The sequence below is a fragment of the Diceros bicornis genome, chromosome 28, assembly GCF_020826845.1.
Source record: "Diceros bicornis minor isolate mBicDic1 chromosome 28, mDicBic1.mat.cur, whole genome shotgun sequence".
In the NCBI taxonomy this organism is placed as follows: domain Eukaryota; kingdom Metazoa; phylum Chordata; class Mammalia; order Perissodactyla; family Rhinocerotidae; genus Diceros; species Diceros bicornis.
The window spans coordinates 20,569,373-20,583,936 of NC_080767.1; the positions used below are offsets into that span (position 1 = coordinate 20,569,373).

The 14,564-nt window shown below is 43.8% G+C and overlaps 1 pseudogene; it reads right to left on the reverse strand.

Moving 5' to 3' along the window:
• Window positions 1–9,382: 9,382 nt before the first annotated feature.
• LOC131393801 (large ribosomal subunit protein uL13-like) lies at window positions 9,383–10,063 on the reverse strand (annotated as a pseudogene).
• Between the last annotated feature and the right edge of the window lie 4,501 nt (window positions 10,064–14,564).

Genomic DNA, 14,564 nt, shown 5'->3' on the forward strand with positions numbered 1-14,564 from the left:
GCACTAACATCTGCCAATCCTCTTCTTTTTTTGCTGAGGAAGACTGGCCCTGGGCTAACATCCGTGCCCATCTTCCTCCACTTTATATGGGATGCCACCACAGCATGGCTTGCCAAGCGGTGTGTCGGTGCGCGCCCAGGATCCGAACCGGGGAACCCCGGGCCGCCCCACAGCGGCGCGCGCGCACTTAACCGCTTGTGCCACCGGGCCAGCCCCCTGTTACCAATTTTAAAGCATTATATTTTGCTCATCTATGTACATATTGTTCATTACACTCAGCCTTCTTTGGCTTCAGGCCTCCCAAATACCAGTTTCCTGGCCCTCCAGAAAAACTGTTAATTTCCATACTTTTTTTTTTCCCTTCCCAAAGCCCCAGTACATGGTTGTATATCCTAGTTGTAAGTCATTCTATTTCTTCTATGTGAGCAGCTGTCACAGCATGGCAACTGACAGACAGATGGTGTGGTTCCAAGACAGGGAAGGCAAACCTGGGCCACTGAAGTGGTAAGCGCCAAACTTTAACTACTAGGCCATCAGGACTGGCTCTAATTTCCATATTTTTGAAAAATCATTTTTGGGGCCAGCCCCGTGGCCTAGTGGTTAAGTTCGGCATGCTCCGCTTTGGCAGCCCGGGTTTGGTTCCTGGGTGCAGACCTATACCACTTGTTGGCAGCCATGCTGTGGCGGCGACCTACATACAAAATAGAGGAAGGTTGGCACAGATGTTAGCTCAGGGCCAATCTTCCTCACAATCTTCCTTCCACTCATATGAGGTACTTAGAGTAGTCAAATTCATAAAGACAGAAGGTAGAAGAGTGGTTGCTAGTGGCTAGGGGAGAGAAGAATGGGGCGTTAGTGTTTAATGAGTAGGGAATTCAGTTTCGCAAGATGAAAAAAGCTCTGTGGATGGATGGTGGTGATGGTTGCACAATAATGTGAATGTACTGAATGCCACTGAACTGAACATTTAAAAATGGTTAAATTGGGGGCCAGCCCAGTGGCATAGTGGTTAAGTTCACGTGCTCCACTTCGGCAGACCGGGGTTCGCAGGATCAGATCCCGGGCGCGGACCTATGCACTGTTTATCAAGCCGTGCTGTGGCGGTGTCCCATATAAAGTAGAGGAAGATGGGCACGGATGTTAGCCCAGGGCCAGTCTTCCTCAGCAAAAAAGAGGAGGATTGGCAATGGATGTTAGCTCAGGGCTAATCTTCTTCACACACAAAAAAAAGGTTAAATTGTTTAAAAAAAATTAATGACAAAAAAATTTAGGTGCCAATTTTTATTTTTATTTTACCAGACAGGCACTAACATATAGGATTTTCCAAATAAAATTTGGATCCTAGCGAATCTATATTGGATTAGAATTACAGGAAATGTCCTTGGAAAGCCCCATCCCCCAGTCCCTGAGACGTAAGTGGGTGGAATCCCATGAGAGCCCTGAGTGGGCGTGGGAAGTAGGGGTGTGGGAGGGAGGAGGGCAGACAAATAGAAGGTGAACTCTGGTCCAGTATCTCTAGGGTTTTTCTTCAGGCTGCCCTTAGCTGTGTCTTCTTCCAATGTGAAGTTTGGGGTTTGCCTGGAGGGTTCCCATCTGGGAATAAGTCTAGAAGGAGAAGGGGAGAGGGAGGCTGGATACCAACTATCCTGGAACCCTCCTGGAAAAATCCCTTGCTTGATCATCGCACTCCTGACTTAAAAATGATGTACTACACTTCTCAGAGGCTGGCTTGGGAATACCACTAGCAGGCTTGCAAAGTGTAAATAAATTGCTTATATGTGGATATTTCAGGAATGGTTTGAATATCTAATTGTAATGGGTTTGATATACTCTGGTGTTGTATTTATTGCTTGAAGTTAGCATTAACAAGAATGATTTCATTTTTTTTCTTTTTTTTTTTTTTTGTGAGGAGGATCAGCCCTGAGCTAACATCCGTGCTAATCCTCCTCTTTTTGCTGAGGAAGACTGGCTCTGAGCTAACATCGATTGCCAATCCTCCTCCTTTTTTTTTTTTCCCCAAAGCCCCAGTAGATAGTTGTATGTCATAGTTGCACATCCTTCTAGTTGCTGTATGTGGGATGCGGCCTCAGCATGGCCGGAGAAGCGGTGCGTCGGTGCGCGCCCGGGATCCGAACCCGGGCCACCAGTAGCGGAGCGCACACACTTAACTGCTAAGCCACAGGGCCGGCCCTAACAGGAATGATTTAAATGTTTAAATCATGTTGGTTGAAAAATTGTATTTGCAACAGATAAAAGTGAGTCCCTCTGTAACACCCCACTCCACGCTCACACACATCTATCCCTAGCTGACATGACATCTGAGAAGACCGCAAGGCCACCTGAACGGAGCCACGTTGACCCTCCCAGAATGGAGTCATCCTCTCAAGCAGATTGTCAAGACTGATAACAGAGACCTTCTCTATGGAGAAATGCCCTGCTGATGACTATCTAAGTCAAGCAAAGGTAGACTTGTCATTCTTGGACACTCAGTGACTCAGAAACGCTGTTGCCAACTGAGAAACAGTAGGATTACTCTGCTTTCTCCAACACGCCTCTCCCTCCTCCCAAACACGCACCCTGCCTGGAGTTAGTTTGTGGAACTTGAGATAAGAAATATCGCACTCCTGACTTAAAATATGCTATTGGCTGCTGCCCATGGCTGTGCTAGAACCAGTGTTATCTGACATGTAGCCCACCCCAAACACCAGTGTTCTCAGAAGAGCAAAACAAACATGGATGGGAAGGGACAGCTCAGTAGAGCTGGGAAGGCCCCTAGCCCACTTTACACTGGCAAGTGCAGCTCTAATGGGATTCACATGCCCTGTGTTCCCACCAGCAGAAGCTGGAGGAGTAGAAGATTTGGATTTGGGAGCAAACATCAGACACTCCAACAGACTCAAGTTCAGGGAGCAGCTGGCACAGTATTCACCCCTCCTCCCCCTGACCTCAGGAGGTGGGGCAACACCAAGCAAGCCTGGGGCTCTGTCACCCAATCTGTCACACACACGCAGAGTCCCCTGCCTCCCTTGAGGAAGCCTCAGCGGTTGGTCTGTTTGTTCCAGAAACCCTGAAAGAAAGCCTGCTGTCAGCCCATTTCCAGACCCAGGCTCAGCCCGAGGATCGCTGCAGCCACCACAGCCCTGAGGAGAAGTGGAGCAGGTCCAGCAATGACTGACACAATTGCTGTGGAAGCACTCAGCTGTGAAGGCCGATCCATCTAGACTTTCCTTGATAAATAAGCCCCAGTGGCGTAGTGATTAAGATCGAGTGCTCTGCTTCTGGCGGCCCGGGGTTCACAGGTTTGGATCCCAGGCGTGGACCTACACACCGCTTGTCAAGCCATGCTGTGGCGGCCTCCCACATATAAAGTAGAGGAAGATGGCCATGGATGTTAGCCCAGGGCCAATCTCCAACCTTCTTCAGCAAAAAAAGAGGAGGATTGGCAACAGATGTTAGCTCAAGGCTAATCTTCCTCACCAAATAAATAAATAAATAAATACCAGCTGACAATGAGGACCCCATATTGCTGACTTTGGCCAATAGTGCAATCTTCTAACTAGAAATACTTTATTCAATTATGTTGCAATAGACTTAGCTACAGGTTTTGCTGGTTTCTTTGCTTACTGCTGTTTTTTGTGTCCTATCTTTCTCTTTCTTCCTCCTCTCTCCCCTCCTCCTCCTCCTCATCTTGTTCTGGTGCATCTTTGAGTATCTCTTTCAGAAAGTATTCCTCAATGGTAAACTTTCTGAATCTTTGCATGTTCAAATATATCTTGATTTTGCTCTTGTGATTTAATTATAAATTAACTGAGGGCAGAATTCTGAATTCAAAATAATTCAATGGTAGGTTGTGTCTAGAATTCTGGGTTCAAAATAATTTTCCCTCAGAATTTTGTTCTTCTGGCATCAGTGTAGCAGATGAGACCCAAAGGGTATCAATTCCTTCCAAGTGATGTTTCTCTGACGGCCCTCACACTAAGCTTTTGGGATTTTCCCTTTATTTTTGGAATTCAGGAATTTCATGAGAATGTAGTTTTTCATTATTCTTGCCCAGCACTCACTCATTGGGCCCTTTCCATTTGTAGATTTGAGCCTTTCTTCCACAGAGACATTTTTTCTTTCAATTCTTTGATTAATTCACTCCCTCAATTCTTTCTATTTGTCCCTTCTGGAATTTATGGTTGGCAATTCCTAAAAGCTTGTCTCTGGCTTCCATGACTCAGTATTTTTCTTAATCTCTTCATCTTCTTTGCCTTTATTCAGTGAATGTGGGAGACTGCCTTAACTCAGTCTTCCTGTTCACTGACTTTATCTTCATCCATATCTATTCTGCTCTTCAGTGCATCTGTTGAAATATTTTTTATTTCAGCAATCATGTTTTTAATTTCCAAGAACTCTGTTTCTTCTTATAGAATGGTTTTTATTTCTATAGATGTCATAACTTCATCAATTCCTCTTAGTGTACCAACTATCATATTTTAAAGTTTTCTTTCCTGATTAACTTTATTTCATCAGGAGGTTGTCCATTTATTTGTAGAGTTTGATGACTCTTCTGCTAGTTTTCCTCAATCGTTTCAGGATTTTTGACTGCCTGTTCTTATTTTTACATGCAAGTCTCATCTGTTTAGAATTACTGGTAGTTTGGATATATTTCCCCAACCCAGGTAAGAATCTCTGCTTTCAGGGGCTGCCCCAGTGGCGTAGTGGGTAAATTTGCACACTCCACTTTGGCAGCCCGGGGTTCACAGGTTCGGATCCCGTGCACAGACTGAGGCACCACTTGTCAAGCCATGCTGTGGTGGCATCCCATATAAGTAGAGGAAGATGGGCGCAGATGTTAGCCCAGGGCCAATCTTCCTCAGCAAAAAGAGGAGGATTAGCAACGGATGTTAGCTCAGGGCTTATCTTCCTCACACAAAAAAAAGAATCTTGCTTTCTTAGGAGGAAATGGAGATTTGGTTATAGTGGTCCTAGCTCCAATGGTTTTGGGGGCTGAGAGGGGAAAACTAGGTCAGTGGCTAAATTCTCTGGCTCCAGTGTCTTCTCTGGGAACCTCTTATATCATGACTCTCATCTTATTTGGTAAGCAATAATCTTTACTTAAAATTTTCACTTGGGAAACAAATTCAGAGCTGGCCACTTCTAAAGCAGAAAATGGGATGCAGATGTTTGCAGCTCATGAATTAATTACCAGCTCACCATCATACCAGTTCCTTCTCCCTGTCCCTGCTGTCTCTGAACTTTGGATAATTCTAGAGGTCTAATTAGAAAATTCACTTTTTTGGAGAGCCTCTCTTTCTGCATTCATGGGGTTGTAGGTCCTTGGCTCTGTCTTTTTTTTTTTTTTTTTTTTGGTGAGGAAGATTGGCCCTGAGCTAACATCTGTGCCAGTCTTCCTCTATGTTGCATGTGGGACACTGCCACAGCATGGCTTGATGAGTGGTGTGTAGGTCTGCTACTGGGATCTGAACCCGCGAACCCTGGGCCACCAAAGCGGAGGATATGAACTTAACCACTACCCCACCGGGTCAGCCCCATGTCATGTTTTTATTAATCTGATCACATCTGCCTTATATCTTCCACAAACCATCTCTATTTTGGTGCTCTGATTATACCCCGCCTGGATTTCCAGTAGAGCTTTCAAATGATTCTTTTTTTCTTCCCATTTTTTAAAATTGAGGTATAATTTACATAGTGAAATACACAAATATTAAGTGTACATTTTTATTCCCAAAGTCTCCCTATAAGTCACTTTTAGCACTTACTTATCTGTCTTTCCCATTAGACTATAAATTGCTCAAAGGCATGGAGTTGCCATATTAACCGGTTATCCCTGTATCTGGTGTAGAAGAGGAAGACAATTCCTCTACCCTCTAGATCCTTCTGGCTGGTCTAAGAATTAAATTGACATGAGACAGAATAACACAAGAAATCTAACAAAGTTTAATCATATGTATACATGGGACAAACCCAGGAAAACTGAGAGACTTGCCAGAATGGCAGAAGCTGCCACCTTAAATATCATCTTTAGCTGAAGACAAAGGAGGATGTTGCAGGTAGAGGGTTGGGTCTTCAAAGGGGAGGAAGGCAATTTACATGGAGAGGGAAATGCGAATGTTTGTTAAATAAGTGTTTGCTGGGCCACCTGTAGAGAATGTGACCGCAGAGACAGAACTTTGATAAAAATGGGCTCGTTGGTGCCTTTCTTATCACACCTATTTTACATTGTACTATAGTTATTTTATGGTATTAGCTCCTTCCTGGAACAGGCCTTCTATCTTAAATTCTTTTAGGAATTTAGTGAGAAGGTCAAAGTTTCTTTCAGAGTCTTTTGCTCTTAAAAACGATCAAGCCAAAGAGACACATTTGGGGTAGCAAATTCTGATCCCCCACACTGGCAAAGCTCTAGGTACCTAGTAAGTGTTCTACATATTTAGGGAAGGAAGAAAGGAATGGTGTTAGTTCCTGTCAGTCCTAGGTTGCCAATGGGTGTTAACATTCAGCTCCGCGGCACGTCCTTGGAGCAAGCTGCTGTAGAAAAGCTTTAGATTAGTCATCTCCCTCCATGTTTCATTTCCTGTTCATTCAAGGGCTCAGAGGTTCCTAGATGATATATCCCCAGGTGACTGTCTCCGGCACCAACTGTCTCCAGGACTCTGATGACGCCCCACATTGTACTGACTTGCTCATCCAGTTGTTTTAATACGGATATGAATGAGAAACTTTGACTCTGTGCCCAAGTGGGTAATGCACAGGAAGTGTGTATGAGCCAGTTCAAAATATCTCTTATGCTTTGATTTCTCTCTGGCAGGTTTGTGGAATAAACCCTAAGTAGTCATGGGTAATTTTTAAATCAAATTATTCTTTCACATTATGGTAGCTATTTCTTAAATACAATTTGCCAAATCAGCCCCAATATTGGGCTGACAAGCCACAAACCTTAGATGCTCACGTAAAACACAGGTTGTCACACATCGTCTAAATCTGCCCAAAGAGACTAGCCCTCCCTATTACCAAGTCACCAGCTGCTGTTAAAATTCCTGTTTCCTGGGTGCCCCTCCTTCATAGCCTTGCTGTGTACTACGTAGGAGACTTTTGGTTCTAGTGACTGAAAATGCTCCAAAATGTTGAAAATGAAACTGGAATTGATTGGCTCCCATAAGCGAAAAAATTCACTGACAGATCTGACTTAGGTGTGGCTTGACCGAACTCCAACAATGCCTCTGGAAGCCAGTTTCTTCCTCTTAGCCCTGCTTGCTCCATTCTCAGGTTTCCCCCTCATGATTATATGTCGCTGCTACAGTAGCAGTTCTTACAGCCTCTCGGCTTCAAATCCAGTGGACAAAGAAAGCTTCTCCCCCAAGAGTGACACAAAAGCCTTGAGTCTATTTATCTCGGGGGACAAGTGACCAGAGCTAAACCAACCATAACACTGTGCCGGGTAACGGGATCAATAATTAGCCACCAGGCCTCACCCTGAGTGCCGGGTCAGCCTCACGCAAGCCCCAGGGACTGAGCCAGGGAGGAGTGGTTCCCGAGGGAAATACAGGGTAATGTTTTCTCAGAAGGGTCAAGGGGTGCTGGGCAGCAAAAGCAGCAGGTGTGGCTATAGCCTGTGAGCACGCTGGCTGTTCAGAATCCCTCCCTTCTCAATTTAGCTAGCATGCGTTTTCACAAATCACAACTTATTTGAGCTGGAAGATTTTTAGGTCCCTCTCCATGTGGCATTCTAGAATGTGGCTTTGAGTCTCCCATCATTCTGGGTAACTCCTTATTGTTTTGTTGTTATTGTTTTATTTATTTATTTATTTATTTTGTGAGGAAGATCAGCCCTGAGCTAACATCCATGTCAATTCTCCTCTTTTTTTGCTGAGGAAGACTGGCCCTGAGCTAACATCTATTGCCAATCCTCCTCCTTTTTTTCCCCCTTTTTCTCCCCAAAGCCCCAGTAGATAGTTGTATGTCATAGTCACACATCCTTCTAGTTGCTCTATGTGGGACGCGGCCTCAGCATGGCCAGACAAGCAGTGCGTTGCCACGCGCCCGGGATCCGAACCCAGGCCGCCAGCAGCGGAGCGCGTGCACTTAACCGCTAAGCCACGGGGCCGGCCCATTATTGTTGTTTTAAACTACATCTACCTAAAGAGCTATTTAAGCCCTAAAACTGAGCGCAATACTCTGGGAATAGTCTGACCTTGTAGAATCAAGTGGATCTTTTCCCAGGGGTCTTGATAATAAACCCCTGTAATATATTCAAATTTTGTATAATTCAAGTGTAGGACCTTAAATGCACACCCATTACAGTTTACACTGTTAGATGTTTTCCATGCCTCTACCTTCTGGTCTTTTAGAACATGATGACTCCAGAATACACTGTAAATGGCTTTCTGGAGACCAACTCCACCTCACCCAAGACTAACAAGCCTAAAGTCACCTCAGGCTAGCTCCCAGGACCTCTCTAGGGTGACTTTTTTTTTTCAGGAAGATTGGCCCTGTGTTAACATCTGTTGCCCATCTTCCTCTTTTTCTTTTTTTTCCCCAAAGCCCCAGTACATAGTTGTGTATCATAGTTGTAGAGTTGTAGCTCTTCTATGTGGAATGCTGCCTCAGCATGGCTTGATGAGCGGTGAGTAGGTCTGCGCCCAGGATCCGAACTGGCGAACTCCGGGTGGGGGAAGCAGAGTGCACAAATTTAACTGCTGTGCCACCGGGCCAGCCCCCAGGGTGACCTTCTAAAAGGGAAGATACTGGGCAAGGAGACTCCATGGCTTCCTTAAACCACACACTACGTTGGTAGCTTCTGCAAAGATGTAGGAAGGACTATGGCTTCTAGATCAAGCTAGTTTTTAAGAAGCATTTCTGCTTGGCTTAAATAAAGGCCTACGGGGCCTCAGAAAAGGGAGAGATCCTTCCAGCTGCCAAGGTCAGGAAAGCTATCTTTAAGGAGGTGGCCTTCAAGCTAGACCCTAAAAGATGGGTAAGTTTTCAACAGGTAAAACTGGGGAACCAAAAGGGAACACAAGATACACAGAAAAGTGCTTTTCTCTGAAAAAAACTGCACATGACGTTTGCTAAGGGATGGAGGTGTCTGATTTGCCATAGACACTCAGAGAAGAGAGTCAGAAATTAAAAGGAAGCTAAAAGGAAAATCCTGTTTGTGCCAGCCCTAAGCCCTCATGCTATCAAGCTTCTCCAGGCATGTCTCCAGGCTGGGATGCTCTTTAATTGTAGCAAGAGGAGCCCCCACCATCAACCCTGCTTTTCAGAGGTCCCTGCATATTACAAGCACATTCTTAAAAAATAAATTTATTAATACACAAAATAGCACTTTCTGGTTCATCATCTGATTGTAAAAGTCATACAGGTGAAATATGAAAAAAAATTTTTTTTTTTTTGAGGAGTAAACAGTCTTTATTGGGCTCAGACCAGGAGTTCGAGGTCCTTGAGGACCTCTGTGTAGTATTTGTCAATTTTCTTCTGCACTTTCTTTTTTGGCCTATTTCCGCAGCCTCGTGAGCTGTTCTTCCTGCTCGTAATGGATCTTGGCCTTCTTCCTCTTCTCCTCCAGGGTGGCTGTCCCTGCCTGGTTCTTCCAGCCAACCTTATGAGCCAGGCTCCTGGTTTAGGCAATCTTCCTTGTAAGTTTCAGACGCACAGCCTTGAGGGCAACAGGAACCACCCTCTGCTTTTCCTTGTCAGAGGGTGTCATAGGGCGGTGGGCCCATCAAACGCCTTGAAGCACTCAGGGTGGCCTGGCCTCACTTGGTCTTGTGGCCAGCCTGCCGGGTACCGCCCAAAAGATGTGGCTGGAGACTTGGAAGGGATAGTGGCTGCAGGGTGGGCTGGCGACCATCTGCTTACAGAGGAAGGCTAGGTACTTTAATTTGCTTCTGTAGAAATTGCCAGAAATGTTGATGCCCTCACAGAGCACGACCACCACCTCCTGGCCCAGTGGTACCTGTTTGGCCACGATGGCCGCCAGGTGCCTGGGGAGATGGCCTGGGCCATCCAGCACCAGGCCCTGCCCTCTGCCATCTTCAGTGGCCGCCTGGGAAAACGGAACATTTTAATACAGAAAAATTTTAAAGAAGAAAAGAAAGATTTGGCATAAACATAAAAATTCATTTGTTAAAAATCCCATCACTCTGGATTCTAGTCTTAGCACTGGCATAAGCACCCTGTGACTGTAAATATCCACCGCCATGATCATCCCCTTCCAGACTCAGGAACTGTTTCTCCACCTCTCTTGCTCCACATTCTTGAAACAAGAGGTGGCAGCTTCCAAATGCCCAGAAAGTTTCTCATTGTATCACTACCGACATCAGAAGCAGATGCTTCAAAGTGTAAGGAGGATTGAGAACTGAAAGTATATAAAAAAGAGAGAAGACAGATTAACTTGTTAAACCTCTTCTGTTTGATAGTACCAGTGTAACACATTCTCGCATGAAGTGCCATTTCCCAGTCATGCTTAGTGTCCGTTTTCTGTTTTTCTTCACGTTCTGTCTAATTCATGACTCTAGAGGTACTCACACATTTGCACAATTTTTGCAACATTTGCTCATGACAGCTGAGGAACATTTTGCAACGTTAACGATTCATATGACTTTTAAATTTATGAATATATAGGTAGACTTCTAACACATATGAAGCACGATATCAGTTCTTGATGTTGGCAACTAAATGAATATTAAAGGCTACAATTGTGAATAGTTTTATTTTCATAAAAGTATTTAATAAGATTTAATCATCTTTACAAAACTAAAAAGTCAGCTTTATTTAAATGCTTTTGACTTAAAATGTTGATATTAACTAATTGTAATTTGTATTTTATTCTTAACACAGGATTTTGAATATTTTAGGAAATTATTTATTGAAAATGAATTAAAATAATTTAAATTTTTCATTTTGATTTTGATTTACTGTTTTTGATAAAATATATTCAAATTTTGTACCCTGTGAACACAATTACATTTTATTTTTAATCCTGCAGGATAAAATCTGGCCCATCACCTGTTTTTGTTTTGTAAGTAAAGTTTTATTGAACACAGCTATGCTGCTCATCATTTACATGTTGTCAGTGGCAGCCTTCATGTTACAGTGGCAGAACTGAATAGTTTTCACAGAAACCATATGGCCCGCAAAACCTAAAATTTTTACTATCTGGTCCTTCACAAAAAAAGTTTGCCAACCTATGCTTTGGATGATTACTGCCAAAAGAATAAAAATTATGTGAAAATCTTTAATATGTCAACATAATTTGGCTGAAATGAATTTTTAAAAACCCAAATTTTATGGAATATATATATAAATCTTATAAATTATGTATGTCTTTATTTTATTACTCATCCAAACACCACTGCCTTCTCAACATAACACCCAGACATGTGAATAATTAAATTCAGTCATCTTTAATAGCCTGCCAACTTTCAGCCACATAAAAGTCAGAGCTTTTCACATACTTTTCAATTTTGTATTTAGGAAGGTATATTTGTCAATATGAGGTGGGTTTACTCTTGCCCCAGGCTCTGCAAATATAGAGGCAGGCCTGCCTGAGTGTGCTCTGAAACACGCCCGTGTTCTGCTGCCCTGAGGGCTGAGCCGGGATGCTGGAGCTTCAGAGATGGACCCCTGTGCCACTGATGGTAGTTTGTGCGGAGGGAGCAGTCCCAGAACAGTAATACACCTTGCCCTGTGCCCTGCTTCGGGTTGGGTGGCCCCTAGGACATTTGGACAGACACAGTGCCCGGAAGGACTCCTCTCTTCTTCTGCAACTGACCACATGGGACCAGCTCTAACCCTAGAAGCCCATGTGAGCTTCCAGGCCAGGTGTGTGGGAGGCTCTGGCCTCTGGAAGGGCTCCTGAGGGACTGTCAGCACAGAGACAGCTCTCCTGCCCACACAGGCAGCCCTGCATTTCCTCCAACAGCTGTGGTCTTCTGGCTACTGCCTGAGCTCTGCTCTGCCTGCCCTCCCCAGCAGAACCTACATGCCAGCAAGAGCTATTAGGGCCTGTGGTGGCTGTGCAGCTCAAAATGTCAGGCCAACGCTCAGGACCCATCCATCTCTGCTGCCGGGGGTGGCAACTGTTCACAAAATGTCAGCAAATCTTTCCTTAACTATTGCCAGATTTAGCAAATAAAAATGCAGGATGCCCAGTTAAACCTGAATTTCAGATAAGCAACAAATTCTCTTTCAGTATAAGTATGTCCCATGCAATAATATTGCATAATATTATATAAGTATGTCCCATGTTTCACTTCTCAGACAAGGCATTTAGGAACTGGGGCATTTAAGAATCATTGCTCTTTCCTCATACACTGCTGGTGGGAATGCAAACTGGTGCAGTCACTATGGAAAACAGTAGGGAGATTTCTCAAAAAATTAAAAATAGAAATACTCTACAATCCAGCTATCCCACTACTGGGTATTTAATCTAAAGAACATGAAATCAACAATACAAAGAGATCTATGCACCCCTATGTTCATTGCAGCATTACTCACAATTGCCAAGATGCGGAAGCAACCCAGTGCCCATCAACTGATGAATGGATAAAGACGTGGTATATATAGATACAATGGAATACTACCCAGCCATAAAAAAAGACAAAATTTTCCCATTTGCAACAACATGGATGGACCTTGAGGGTATTATGTTAAGCAAAATAAGCCAGACAGAGAAAGACACACACCATATGATTTCACTCATACATGGAAGATAAACAAACACATGGATAAAGAGAAGAGATTAGTGGTTATCAGAGGGGAAGGGGATGGAGGGGTGGGCGAAAGGTGTAAAGGGGCACATATGTATGGTGATGGATAAAAACTAGACTATTGGTGGTGAGCACAATGCAGTCCATACAGAAACTGACATATAATAATGTACACCTGAAATTACACAATGTTGTAAATCAATATGACCTCAATAAAATAATAAAAAGTAAATAAAAAAGAATCACTGTTCTTTCCCTGCTGAGGACTTGGAGCTATGTGTTTTAGATGACACAACTACAAGATGGAGTGGTTGCCTGGCCCATAGAAATGAACTTATTTATTCATTATTGGAAGCTGTGAATTTTTAGGGTTTATCTGTTATCACAGCATCACCTAGACTCTCCTGACTATTACATCATTCAAGACCCTGCCCAGACTTCTCTCGGGCTCCTTCCCCTTCCATTACACTCCTCTGGTGTTTTATAAACCCCTCGCTTACAATGCTTAATAAATGTCTGCTTGGTTATCTCTCTCCCTCTAACCAGGGCACAGGAGCCTGGGCTTACTTGACTTTGCAACCACAGGACTCACATAGTAAGTACTTTACTGTGTGCTGAGTGAATGAATGGCCAATAATTTCCCAAGTTTAGAGCCAGGAGTTATCTTCAAATTCACCTTGGTCTCACCAAGGATGTTTTACTCTATTAGTCCTTAACTAACGGTCTGCAACCTTGGGAAATTCAATCACATGTAGCTGTGTTATTTATACAGTGGCCGGTAATCAGAAGAGCAAGACATTATGGGTGATGACATTCATTCTTAGTCACAAATTATAAGAGAAACATGACAATGATATTTCCACTGTGAGAGAAAAGGTCACCTGGCATTCAGAGGCCCTAATTGCAAGGCTGTGTTTGCACTCTAATCGTCTATACTTCCTGGGGATGTCACTGCTACTGATGCAGAAAGTCTGGGTCCACAGTCTGCTTAGAAGAAAAAAGGAATTATTATTTCCTTAAATGTTTACTCTCTCTAGATCAGCAATTCTCAACCAGGGAGTGGGAAAGGAACATATCAGAATCTCACAATGGGGAAAAACAGAAAACATTTTGGTTTTATTTAATGTAACTTATTTTTTTTTATTGAGGTAACATTGGTTTATAATATTATATGTTTCAGGTGTACATCATTTCGATTTCCGTGCAGACCTTCATGTTCACCACCCAGAGGCTAATTACCATCTATCACCATACACACATGCCCTATCACCCCTTTTGCCCTCCTCCCTCCCCACTTCCCCTCTGGTAACCACAGATCTAATCTCTGTATCTATGTGTGTGTTTGTTGCTGTTGTTTCTATCTTCTACTTATGAGTGAGATCATACGGTATTTGACTTTCTCCATCTGACTTATTTCGCTTAGCATAATACCCTCAAGGTCCATCCATGTTGTCACAAATGCAAAACTTCATCTTTTTTTTAAAGCTAAATAGTATTCAAAAACTCATTTTCCGGGCCGGCCCCGTGGCTTAGCGGTTAAGTGTGCGCTCTCCGCTACTGGCGGCCCGGGTTCGGATCCCGGGCGCTCACGCACGCACCGCTTCTCCGGCCATGCTGAGGCCGCGTCCCACATGCAGCAGCTAGAAGGATGTGCAGCTATGACATACAACTATCTGCTGGGGCTTTGGGGGGGGGGGGAAGGAGGATTGGCAATAGATGTTAGCTCAGAGCCTGGTCTTCCTCAGCAAAAAGAGGAGGATTAGCATGAATGTTAGCTCAGGGCTGATCTTCCTCACAAAAAAAAAAAAAAAAGAACTCATTTTCCTAATACAAAATACAGAGATTCAAGTG